We start from the raw sequence: 11,131 nt of genomic DNA, 5'->3' as shown, positions 1-11,131 counted from the left end.
TCTCATAATAGAACTTTATTTTGTTTATGGCAACAGGTAATCTCTGATCTGTTGGCACCAAATAAGTTGCGGCGTGTGCACATTTATGTTTGTCATAATGAGCTAACTCTACACTGTTAGTTTGTTTTGGGTTTAACCCGTTTTAAATTGCAGCATTATTTACTTTGCAAGATTTCAGATCAATTGAAACAAGGAGGCTTTTACGTGAAAATGGGTAGCTTGGGATGCATGGCCTTCATGGAGTACTAAGGGCCGAACAGAAGCATCTTACTAACTGATGTTCATTTGTGACATGTTTGGGTTCCAGCATTTGTCATCCAGGCAGCAGCACATCTCGGGTACATTTCCTTTCTTGCCAATGGAATAGGTTCGCCGTTTGCATGTATTAATTTCAAAAACGGAAAATGGGCCATTTATCCAAATATTTTTAAAACATGGTTTTAATGGACGAGTAAAAATTAGTATGGGTGAAATGGACACAGAAAAAAATATTTAAAAATGAGTAGGATAAAACTGTTTATATCCTGACTATTTTTACATTTTTATCCATTTAAACAGTATCAAAACATAGATGTCATTTTCACCCAAAAATTATTTATTTTAATCTTTTTAACCAATTTTGTGTTTCCAAAAAGGTGAATACTGATGGGTTGCATGATTTTGGATTGTCGGGGTAGGAACGAAATTAGAGACCATCACGAGAACACCTATTTATTCTTAATTCATTGAAGACATACAGTGGCAAATTAGAGAGAGCAAACGGAGTGCCCTAATTGTGCGGGTTCGTCCATCCACGCGAAGAGAGTTTAATATTCATTTGTGAGTACTGTGTTTATATATAAATTTTTGGGTCATTTACAAAATGGTCATACTTTTTATAATTCAGTAACAAAATGATCATATTTTTGTAAATGTCTTACAAAATGATCATACTTTGGGCGACATAGCGGTTTTGGTAAAAAAACGGTGTTAATCTTCTCCAAAATACCCTCCATCCTAACTCATCCTATTTAACTGCAGTTAATTCATCTCACCCAGCATTCCAGTTTATGCATCAAACACCACCATTTCTTCCATTTCTCTGGAAATTTGGCTCAATATCACAAAGCAGCAACTCCATTACCACCAACCAGTTTATGGAACAACCAATCCTTGCCTGCAAATCAACTCAACACAAATTCTCCCCTGCAATCTTATAAACTCAGCAACACACATTCTTCCAGCCTCCCTACATTCAATCCTAACATTTATCTATCATTTCATTCAGCAACAATTTCTCAGCTCTTGCTTCCACCTGCAGTTATGCATTCGCAATTCAATAGCAACATTCATACATAGATGTCAAGTATCCATTCAGTCACAACAACCAAGCTTCGCATAAATCTCAAGAAAACCACCATCGATTCTTTCACTGTCACCAGCACAATCACAAACTCATTGCAGGAACAACTTCTTCATAACCACCAACAGCAACACATCCACTACTCAAAACCATTACAGACTCTATCATCACTACCCTGCACCATCTCACTGAACTGCAGCTTCATTGTCTCCACAGCCACTGTACCGATACTGGCAGCATCATCATCAACCTATAACACCAGGCACTGTTGACTTCAATCACTGAGATCCACATCCAGCTCAACTTACAACCATTTTTTTCTCTTGGCCTCAGCTTCAAACTCATAGCCATTGCACCTTCTCAATTGCAACTCAACTCAATAATCATTATTGTTTCCCTGATTCCTGTAGCTTCTAAGCCCATCTCCGTTCATCTGAATTCACTAACATCACCAGATTCTCAATCTTCTGTGTAATACATGAATTTCCCATAAATCAGCAACATCTCACGAAGAACCCTAAATCCATCTCAAACTCAAATTACCAACAATTTTTGTAGCTTCTTGAACTCCAAATCCACATAACCCCTTTTAAATCTTCAAATGATAAAAACACATCTCTAATTTCTTATGGGTTTCAAGACTAAACCCATCTTCATCTGCTCGATCTCTATTAACAGCATCATCTCTTCTCTGCAGACCCTAACTAGGTTCTTTATATCTATCCTGCACACATACATAACAAAATACAATACACAATCAATGAGTAACACAACCATCAAACTTACATTATAAATTTTAATCTTCAGTTTTCCCTAATTAGGGTTTATGACAAAAAAATCCTTGAAATTGTTAAATTATGGTTTCTGAAAATAATATGAAATTCACAATATGGGTTTGTGATGACCAACCTCATTATGTTTGCGAACATTGTGTCTTCCTCTTGTAAGAAAAACACCCAATTTCAACAACCAGTTACTGATTTAAGCTTGTCAATCTTCACAAAAAAACCACTATAGTTAAATAAAACAACACACACGAACTAGTAATCTTATGCGGATCTTTTTGCAATGAAACTCTCTGGAAATCTATCAATCTTCAGTCATTCTCCATTTTTGCAGAGCTTAGCTATAAGAAACGAAGAGAGAAACGGTTGCAAATAATGAAAGGGAAATGAAAAACCCTAAACTGTTATAGATGTTGTTTACTTTGGACCTATCATGTCCGTCTAAATAATCCTCGAGATGTAACTACAATACGATCTATGGTCACAAATAGAGTGTAGTTAGGTTAAAGACAAAAAGGGAAATCCACTACCTGATTTAACTCTGATTTGGTGGGGCCTACTGACTTAACCCTTCAACTAACGGAAGTGTGACTGATTTTTTAATGGTTTGTAACTGTATGACTAATTTGTGAATTGGGTCCTAATTGTAGGACTGTTTTATACATTTCCCTAAATTTTTCAAGATTTTAAAAGTGACTTAATGACGACTTGATTCATTGCTTTCGTTGAATTATTCAAAATGATTGATATCTGTTAGGAATCCTAACTTAGGACTGTGTTACTGTTACATGGTCGGGATGTAAGGACCAACAGAAGCAACCAAATAAATTAGTGGGAACGCAAAATTATTGTTACAATAAAAGCATTTAATTTAGTTTTCCGGATTCGATCTGTTTGACTATGGTTATTTGACCTGCTTGCTTAAGAAGTTTTTTTTCATATGAACACCCATTCTATGTCGTGCATGGCTCGCTTATGCGTGGTTGAATTTATTGGCTTATTTCTTTCTCTTACTTCTCAAGTCCATAAGAATACCGCTAAGGCCCAGATTGAACATAGCTATGTTAAAGGGTTAATTTGCGTTACCTCCCCTGTAGAAGATCATAATTTGAGTTACCTCCCCTAAGAGCATCCAGCTGTACGAAGCAGCTAACTCAGCTAACCGGATTTGGATGGAAAAAGTGACGAGAGGTGGTTTCACTAATATTTGTTCTGTAAGGGAGGTAATTCAAATTATGATCTTCTTCAGGGGAGGTAACGCAAATTACCCCTATGTTAAATTTAAAATTGAGTAAATCTAAATTAGACTATCTATATATTAAGCCATCTTTACTGTTTATAAATTAAACTATCTTAAACTATATTTACCGTTTGTTTCTAAAAAAAAATAATCACAGCTTTTTCAATTTGACCTATTTTAAAGTTATTTTAGGAACAAGAGTAGTATAAGTTTTTTTTTTTCTCGAAACATATATATAAGTTAAACTATTTTCTTTAAATAAAATATATATACATTGAGCTTGAGATAAACCTTCCAAGGGTTTTTTAAAATTATCCTCAAACTTATAGTATAAGAGTTTTTTTAAAATTATCCTCAAACATATACGGAGTACAATTCTAAAATTATCGGTATAAACTCCTACGGAATATAATTTTTTTAGGTTCATCCTCTGTCATGGACCTAGTCTGTATAAGCCCACTGTATTAGTTATGTCTTGGGCCTAGTTTCTTTAAACCAACTATGGTAGTCGGGTTCCCTTATCCTAGCCAGGGTGTTTCCCTTAGTAGCTGTCCTGGCCAATGGCCTTATATCTGTACTCGGTTGGTCATTGGATGCTACTAATGAATTGTTATCCAATTACATCTTTACTAAATATCTTCTCTCTCTCTTATCTCTTTGTTCTTGCTTCCCTTCTTCTAGATCTCTTCTAAAATTCCTCCTTAATCTCCCTGAATATCTTAATTCACTCTCCTTTGTAATGTAGACCACTACAAATTGGTATCAGGAGCATCATCTACTCCCGGGACCTGTTATGGCTAATAAGGCAGCGGTTGAAGAACTCGCTAGGAAGATCGATGAGCTTACTAGAGCTCAGGCTGATTCAAATAAGAAGATGGATGAAGTCACTAAATCTCAGAGTGATTCTTCAGTTAAATATGATGTAGTGATGAAATCGGTTGCAGAGATTAAGGATGCTCAGAATCGTCCGACGGCTGAATTCATGAGCGTGATTAATGCTGCTTTTAATGTTCAAATGGACCGTTATATTGAAGCTTCAGAGAAGGAACTTAAATCGAGACAGTCAGGCAGGCACTTCTAACGGAATTTTGGGTCCTCCACCAAACGAAAATCAATTCAATTCCGGTGAAAATATCATACAAACTCACTCTTCATTTATTAATCAAGAGCAAAATCAATTTCTTCAGCCAAGACCTAAGATAGAATTTCCTAGATTTGATGGTACCAACCCCAGATCTTGGATCCGCAAGTGTAGAAAATTTTTTCTTCTGCATAATATGACAGACCCACAAATGGTTAATATAGCTTCCATGTATCTAGAAGGCAAAGCTGACACATAGTTTCAGGATTATCAGATTGGCAAGCAATTAATAACATGGGATGATTTTGTTCCTGATATCTGTTTACGTTTTCAAGAGCTTAGTCATGATGATGTTGTAGGGGAGTTTAATAAACTCGGTCAACTAGGATCAGTTTTTGATTACCAAGAAGTTTTTGAAGAATTAAAAGCATTAATGTTAGCCAAAAAACCTCACCTCACTGAAGCATACTTTACTTCTAGTTTCATTAGTGGCTTAAAGGACGAGCTCAGATTGCACGTTCATATATTTTCACCAAAGTCACTTTCAAATGCAGTATACTTGGCTAGAATGCAAGAGGCACTTCTGGAGAATGCAGCCAAGAAACAAAAATTCCATTATAGACCCATCCATTATATGTTCCAAATAGCTATTCTCAAAGACAAAATACTTCTCCAGTTACAAGTCCTAAAACTTTCACCAAAAACGTTTCACCCTCTATTGTCACTTCTCCACCACCTATAAAGAAACTTTCATATGCAAATATGCGCAAAAGAAGAGAGAAGGGTCTTTGTTATAACTGTGATGAAGTTTTTCAAGCAGGCCACAAGTGTATTAGGCAACAAATATATATGCTAGCTGCTGATGATGATGAGTTTACACAGTCTGGTGAAGACTCGCCTCTTGAAAACCCATTGTCTCCTGCTCAAGAAGAAGAAGTCGAAATTTCTGTTCATGCTCTAGCTGGCAATGTCTCCCACAACACCACTCGGATAGAGGGAGCTCCGAAGAAACATTCATTGACAATCCTGATAGATAGTGGCAGTATGGAGGGCATATGGTTCCTACAACTTCATTATTAGTAGCAGTGGCAAATGGAAATAAAATGGTGAGTGATGTTAAATGTCCATATTTTAAATGGAAAATGCAGGGACACAATTTCCAGTTTGATATGCGACTTTTATCCTTAGGAGGTTGTGACATGGTACTTGGAGTTGATTGGATGAAGGGTATGAGTCCAATGGTTTTCGACTTTAACAAGCTGACTGTAGAATTCTCTATGGAGGGACAGAACATCAAACTTCAAGGTAACACTCCTACATCTCACTATCTATGATGACTGGTAAGGCTTTCCTTAAATGGATTAAGAAGAACAAACATGGGATGTTTGGTAGATTATTTGCTATTACTGCCTGTGAAGAATAACCTGTGACCCCTACCCCCATTTTACCCTTACTACACAAATATGAAACTATTTTTCAAGAACCCAAAACTCTTCCCCCATATAGGGCACATGATCATCATATTCCATTAAAACCACTTACTACACCTCCAAACCAAAGACCTTATCGTATTCCATATATTCAGAAAGAAGTAGTGGAACAACTGGTGCAGGAGATGCTCAAAACTGGTGTGATCCAACCTAGTAGAAGTCCATTTTCTTCTCCAATCTTACTTGTCAAAAAGAAAGATGGCAGCTGGCGATTCTGTGTCGACTACATAAAGTTAAATGAAGCTACTATTAAGGACAAGTACCTTATTCCTATTATAGAAGAGCTACTAGATGAACTTTTTGGTGCAAAAGTGTTCTCTAAGATAGACTTAAGAGCAGGAGGGTATCATCAAATTCGTGTTTTCCCTCCAGACACATACAAGACTGCTTTCAAGACTCATCAGGGCATTATGAGTTCATGGTGATGCCATTTGGCTTAACCAATGCTCCAGCCTCTTTCCAAGCATTAATGAACGATGTTTTTCAGCCACATTTGAGGAAGTTCATCTTAGTGTTTTTCGATGACATATTGGTGTACAGCCCTGATATGACTTCCCACTTGGAACATCTAGAGATAACTCTTAAAACTCTTCAAGAACACACGTTGTATGCAAAGCTCAGTAAATGCACTTTTGGTCAGCTCAAAGTAGAGTATATGGGTCACATCATCACTGGTGAAGGAGTCACAGCTGATCCAACAAAAATTTCTTGTATGCTCAATTGGCCAGTACCCACTACCTTGAAGGAGCTGAGTGGATTCCTTGGCCTTACATGCTACTATAAAAAGTTTGTGAAAGGTTATGGAATCGTTTGTAAGCCACTGACAGAATTGCTAAAGAAGGAGAGCTTCAAGTGGAATGATGCTGCTCAGAATGCTTTTGAAGCCCTCAAACAAGCTGTCACCACCACTCCAGTACTAGTTCTTCCTGATTTCACTATTCCATTTAAAGTTGAGACTGATGCTTGTGATACAGGGGTGGGAGCAGTTCTTCTGCAGAATACGAGGCCAATTGCTTATTTTAGCAAAGGCATGGGACACAAGGTTTCTTTCTATGTCCACCTATGAGAAAGAATTACTTTCTATTGTGATGGCAGTTACAAAGTGGAGGCATTATTTGCTAGGAAATCATTTCACTATCTACACAGACCATCAAAGTTTGAAATATTTTTTGGAGAAAAGACTTCACACTATGGTGCAACAAAAATGGCTCTCAAAACTGTTGGGTTATGATTATGCTGTGGTTTACAAAAGGGGAATTGAAAATATAGTGGCTGATGCCTTATCCAGGGTACCTCAAACTTCCTCACCCCAATATCAACTAATTTCTCAACTGCAACCTACTTGGTTTGGTGAAGTGCAAGCTAGCTACAATTAAGATACTTTGGTTGTTGAACTGATTCCACAACTAACATTGTCCCCTTCCAGCAGACCTCCATACACTCTTTTACAAGGCATTATGAGATATAATGACAGAGTATATGTTGGATCCAATGGAACCTTAAGGCAACAAGTGATGTCTGCAGTTCATTCCTCATCTGTGGGAGGACATTCAGGCATTCAAGCTAGCTACCAAAGAGCAAGGGACTACTTTTACTGGGTACGAATGAAGAAGGACTTATTCCATTATATCAAGGAATGTGACATTTGCCAACAACACAAAATCTCACACACTGCTCCTGGGGGATTGTTACAACCACTACCCATTCCTGACCAAGCATGGAAGCATATATCCATGGATTTCATTACTGGACTTCCTAAGTCAGAGGGCAGAGAGGTCATTATGGTGGTGGTGGATAGGTTCACTAAATACAACCACTTCCTACCACTCAGCCATCCCTTCACTGCTGCATCTGTGGCTAAGGTATTTCTAGACAACATTTTTAAATTGCATGGTTTGCCTAGTACAATAGTGTCAGACAGAGATAACATCTTCCTTAGTAATTTCTGACAGGAGTTATTTACTAAAATGGGAACAACACTACACATGAGTTCTGCTTACCATCCACAAACAGATGGGAAGACTGAAAGAATTAATGCTTGTTTAGAATCTTATTTAAGATGCATGACTAGCTACAGACCATCCAAATGGGTTAGCTGGATGTCTTTAGCCGAATGGTGGTTTAACACCACATATCATACAAGTCTCAAAACTACACCATTCCAAGCTATTTATGGTTATAGTCCACAGCAGTTTGGTCTATTCTCTCACCAGTAGTCCGCCGACACTTCTGTAGAAGACTACTTGCAAATAAGACAAGCTATGGGAATCCTACTGAAATCTACACTTGAAGAGGCACAACACAGAATCAAACAACATGCTGACAAGAAAAGAACTGAGAGAGAATTTCAGGTTGGTGACTGGGTATATCTGAGGTTACAACCCTACAGGCAAACATCAGTTCAACTGAGAAGAAGTTTAAAGCTGCCAGCCAAATTCTTTGGTCCATACCAAGTCACTGCAAAAATTAGGAAGGTAGCCTATAAGCTCAATCTGCCCGTCACTTCAAGGATTCATCCAGTGTTCCATGTATCTCAATTGAAGACCAAGTTGGGAGCAGGATTGTTACCACAGACTATCCACCAGAACTGTCTGCATGAAAGTCACTCCTCTTCAAATTCTATCCACCAGAACTGTCAAGAAGAACCAACAGATAGTTGAACAAGTCTTGGTGCACTGGACTCACTCCACAGCTGCTGATGCTACTTGGGAAGACAAGCCTCTTATTAAACAGCATTTCCCAAAGCTGATTCTTGAGGACAAGAATCAAATTGAGTAGGGAGTATTTGTCATGGACCTAGTCTGTATAAGCCCACTATATTAGTTATGTCTTGGGCCTAATTTTTTAAACCAACTATGGTAGTCGGGTGCCCTTATCCTAGCCATGGTGTTTCCCTTAGCAGCTGTCCTGGCCAATGCCCTTATATCTGTACTCGGTTGGTCATTGGATGCTACCAATGAATTTTTATCCAATTACTTCTTTACTAAATATCATCTCTCTCTCTTATCTCTTTGTTCTTGCTTCTCTTCTTCTAGATCTCTTCTAAAATTCCTCCTTAATCTCCCTGAATCTCTTAATTCACCCTCCTTTGTAGTGTAGACCACTACATCCTCAAAATCCATATCTAATGGACACGTAGAAATGTCATGTGATTTTATATTATGATTGATTTTAGATTACAAAATTTCTTTATGATCTTTTCCATGACTTACTCATTATAGTTCCTGTAAATCGGTAACAAGCGAAGCTATAGTTTTGTTATGAATTTTTATCTTTAAGGATGAGAATGATTTATATTTGGAATCATGTTTCCTGCGGATTACGAATTTTGTAAATAACACAAATCATGAACTGTTATAGAAGGGTTCAGGCCTAAGCGTAAGTAAAAAGACCAACTAAGAAACTTGGTATGTAAAATTTTTGAGGTCGGTATTGATTAACCAATTGTGTAGCCTTACCTTCTAATTGTCCCTGCTAAGGGTGCAAATAACAGAGAAGGCACGGTCGTGAAACTATGGCGAAAGCTGAAGCAAACTTTCGAGTTTAACCTCAGATTTTGGTCCTCTAACCCGTTTTGTTGAATATGTAGAAAGATATAATCGAACGTTCACAACATAGTGTCGGAACTTACAATAATGTAGGGTAATTTCTAAATTGGACAATTGCATAATAGTTCCTTCACAACATTAACTAGGTTCATCTGTTCATTGAAAATTTAGCTTAAAACATAATTATATCGTCTACTATAGTGTCTAGAGTACGACGGAAGCTTCGAATACATTGTGGTTCAGTTTCTTGCTTAATATATATGTTGCATAGGGAAGATTTGGAGCGCTTTTTGGAGAACCGTGGAAAGGATAAGACATCACATGTCCATCGTCACCAGCCTCCATACCCTGCTGCTACGCAAAGGATTCCGCTTCCAAAAGGTTATACCTCTCCAACCTTCATTTTGTATGACGGAACAGGCAATGCTCGGGAACATGTTTTTCGATTCCTAGAAGCCTTGGGTGAACATGAACATAACCATGTTGTTCGCCTCAAAGAATTTTCAAAATCCTTGAAAGGCAGGGCATACACCTGGTACAACTACATCACACCAACAATTGGGGAGAAATGATTAACGCCTTCTACAGAAAGTACTTCTTTGTGACAGAGAAAATTACTCTCTCTGATCTTGGAAGAATGTTTCAGAGGAACAATGAACATCCCAATGACTACGTGAAAAGATTCAGAGTCCAGGCTCTGGACTGTCATGATCTAAACATCACAGAACAACAACTGGTAAACTTGTGTATCAACGGCATGATCCCGGTCTACATAGATTTATTGGAAAATCTTCGTTTCCAGACCTTCTCAGAGCTTCATGAAGCGGCGAAGAGATCGGCAACTACTGCACCCGTTTTACTAGAAAGAAAAAAAGATACAAAGGCTGAATAACCGCGATACACTCGAGGTAGCAGGCGTCTGATCGAGAAGCAGTAAAACCTCCAGCCTTCCACAAACACTGTTGCAGAAAGGAGCAAATGGAAAGCCAAACCGCCGCGCAAGCATAACTCAGCTCATTCAAAAGCACAAAGGAAGGATATGCAAGATGCACAAGCCTCTGACCAACGCACAGGAGTTCCTGATCAAGAAGCACCTGACTTTCCTTTTTCCATTGAAGAGGTGATCGAAATTCTGGATGTCTGGTTCCAATATGGTGCAATCAAGTTGCCATATTTCAAGAAAGAACCAACTGATAAAGACATGGAAAGTCCTCGTTACTGCCGCTTCCACAGGTTCGTCAATCATCCCACAAGCGACTGCGGAGTTTTGAAGCACATTTTCAAAGATAAGGTTTATCCACAATAGTTTCAACTAGGGACTGAAGGAGTACACATCTCCCAGTCAGAACCTTTACACTCTCTTAACAACCTATCAAAGAGGCGGTTCAATCCTTGGTCGAACGTGAATTGCTTTATCTGTCGAAGGAACAAAGGAGAGACATGTTCACAGTACTGAACCACATCGTGTAAAGAAGTCCATTCCGAAAATACTTCTTGAGCCTCCAGCCACAGACCAAGAGATGTACGATTGGGGACTGCTTACCATAGTCAATCCCAGAAGAAACGAATTTGGAAGAACGTTGATCGATGCTGGCACCGCCATCAACAACATTCCACTGAAAACCATAAATACAAAGGCATCACT

At 38.2% G+C, this 11,131-nt stretch overlaps 1 long non-coding RNA gene across 1 annotated transcript; it reads right to left on the bottom strand.

Moving 5' to 3' along the window:
- Positions 1-779: 779 nt before the first annotated feature.
- On the bottom strand, positions 780-2,484 carry LOC113333505. The gene is made up of 2 exons (XR_003352092.1): positions 2,252-2,484; positions 780-2,066 (listed from the first exon to the last, which is right to left on the bottom strand). It is a non-coding gene; the product is annotated as an uncharacterized LOC113333505 (long non-coding RNA).
- Positions 2,485-11,131: the final 8,647 nt, after the last annotated feature.

This window comes from Papaver somniferum, unplaced genomic scaffold, assembly GCF_003573695.1.
Source record: "Papaver somniferum cultivar HN1 unplaced genomic scaffold, ASM357369v1 unplaced-scaffold_133, whole genome shotgun sequence".
Classification (NCBI taxonomy): Eukaryota; Viridiplantae; Streptophyta; class Magnoliopsida; order Ranunculales; family Papaveraceae; genus Papaver; species Papaver somniferum.
Note: the sequence above shows the minus strand (reverse complement) of the source record. Positions and strands in the feature narration are given on the sequence as shown.